The sequence below is a fragment of the Oryzias melastigma genome, unplaced genomic scaffold (assembly GCF_002922805.2).
Source record: "Oryzias melastigma strain HK-1 unplaced genomic scaffold, ASM292280v2 sc03897, whole genome shotgun sequence".
Lineage (NCBI taxonomy): Eukaryota > Metazoa > Chordata > Actinopteri > Beloniformes > Adrianichthyidae > Oryzias > Oryzias melastigma.
The window spans coordinates 1-1,955 of record NW_023420465.1 but is presented as its reverse complement, the minus strand read 5'-3'; the positions used below and the strand labels follow the sequence as shown (position 1 = coordinate 1,955).

Here is a 1,955-nt window from a genome sequence, read left to right as displayed (position 1 = left end):
GCACAAAACAACTAGTGCTGCCACAAAGGATTATTTGAAGAGTTGGAACACAAGTTCTGTCTTGCAGAAATGACATTGGACACTTTTTCTGTGATTTTTCTGAAGTTTCCACATATTCAAGCTCTGTTAGCGTGTTATTCTAATACCTGGAACCTTCCTAGACCTTCCTGTGACATCACTACTGAATAGCACTACTGTGCACGTGTGTCACAGAGAAAAGTGTAACCCAGACCAGGGACCGGCCCATCAAGCCAAATAGAAACCACCTGAAAGCACTTATTGTGGCGGGGCCGGAGTCCCTTTATCAACATCCGGGTCACAAAGCCACTTCCTCTTTGCTTCCTCCACCGGCTGCTGCTGCTCTCCTGTCGGCTGGCTTGGCAGAAAAACATTTGAGCTACACTCCACCATAAACCACCATCACTTACCGGTAAACAGCCCATAACCCTGCTCTTCGGTGAGTTTGAAAACTTCTTTTGTAAAAGCGAATACGCTACCGCACTATGCCTTCGACACAAAAGCCGCTAGCTAATGCTAGGCTAACACCGTTATTAGTTTTTGTTTTGAGGTTTGATAAGCAACACTTTTGCCAAACTAACTTGACGTTTCAGCCGAATTAAATCGGATACTAAGAGCTTACCTCTGGTATATCTAGTTTTGTTGGGCTTGTCCGCTTTGGACTGTCTTTGACACTTTTTGTTGGTCTGAGCTAAAACGTTATGGAGTTTTGTATTGTTTTTTTTTCTTGATGCTGCATGTAATGCTCTTCTGTGAAAACATTTGATACATATAGTTTGAACAATTTAAATATGCTTTATTTATTGACATGCTTGATTTATTCACACTTTGATATTTTGAATTTAACGCATATGCTAATTGATCTATAAAGTGCACTTATATTTTTTGATATGAATAACTTGAAACTCCATCCATCCATCCATCCATCTTCTTGACCGCTACCTCCCTTTCGGGGTCGCGGGGTGCCGGAGCCTATCCCGGCTACTGAAGGGCGAAGGCGGGGTACACCCTGGACAGGTCGCCAGTCTGTCTCAGGGCCTCAATCACACATTCACTCTCACATTCACACCTAGGGGCAATTTAGAGTCACCAATGAACCTATGAAGCATGTTTTTGGACGGTGGGAGGAAGCCGGAGTCCCCGGTGAAAACCCACGCATGCACGGGGAGAACATGCAAACTCCACACAGAAAGGTCCCAGCCGGGATTCGAACCGGGGCCTTCTCGCTGTGAGGCGAGAGCGCTAACCACTTGCGCCACCGTGCAGCCCAACTTGAAACTCTTTAGGCCTATTTTGAAAACTTGATTTGAAAGTAATAATTTCTTGGTGTACATAGTGTATATATATGTATATTGGTTAATGATAAGTCTGAATATGTTTTCTTTGACCTTTTTTAGGTCAGGTTTTTTTTTTCCTCTCCATTCTGTTCTCTCTTCTGGACTAGCATCCATCACTTGGTGACACGGATGACAAGGCGAGCTACCCAAGAACTCTGAACAAGAGAGCACACGACAACACGAAAGGTCTCACTCGACCCGAAAAGTCAGAACTTTACAACACAGCGGAACTCTGGACGTTTGTCCCCTCTTTTCCTCCTCTAGGAAGTTTATGAATGTTTGTTGTCCTGTTTGTCTTTTTTGGTGTTCAATACAATCAATTGATTATTCTATCCCTGTGTTGCGTTTTTAATCCACACACTCTGGGCTCCGTCTTCAATGTTCTGACCTCAGAGTCTGCAGTCTGCAGTTTGGACTCTCCAGTCCAGAACACAGAACCTCCATGGATGAATCCTGGATGGGATTACCGCTCGGGTCCAGTTCTGTCAGGTGGGACGGGTTGGACTTCAGAGCTGAGAACACAATTTCATAGTCAGTCTCGGAGAGTCCGCCTCCTGGAATTCTGTGAAGAGACAGAAAGACAGAAACAGGTGATGATGA

General features: G+C 44.6%; 1 long non-coding RNA gene across 1 annotated transcript; it reads left to right on the top strand.

Annotated features, from left to right (window-relative positions):
- Nucleotides 1–225: 225 nt before the first annotated feature.
- On the top strand, nt 226–1,687 carry LOC118598572. Its single transcript, XR_004947620.1, has 2 exons — nt 226–457; nt 1,416–1,687. It is a non-coding gene; the product is annotated as an uncharacterized LOC118598572 (long non-coding RNA).
- The last annotated feature ends 268 nt before the right edge of the window (nt 1,688–1,955 follow it).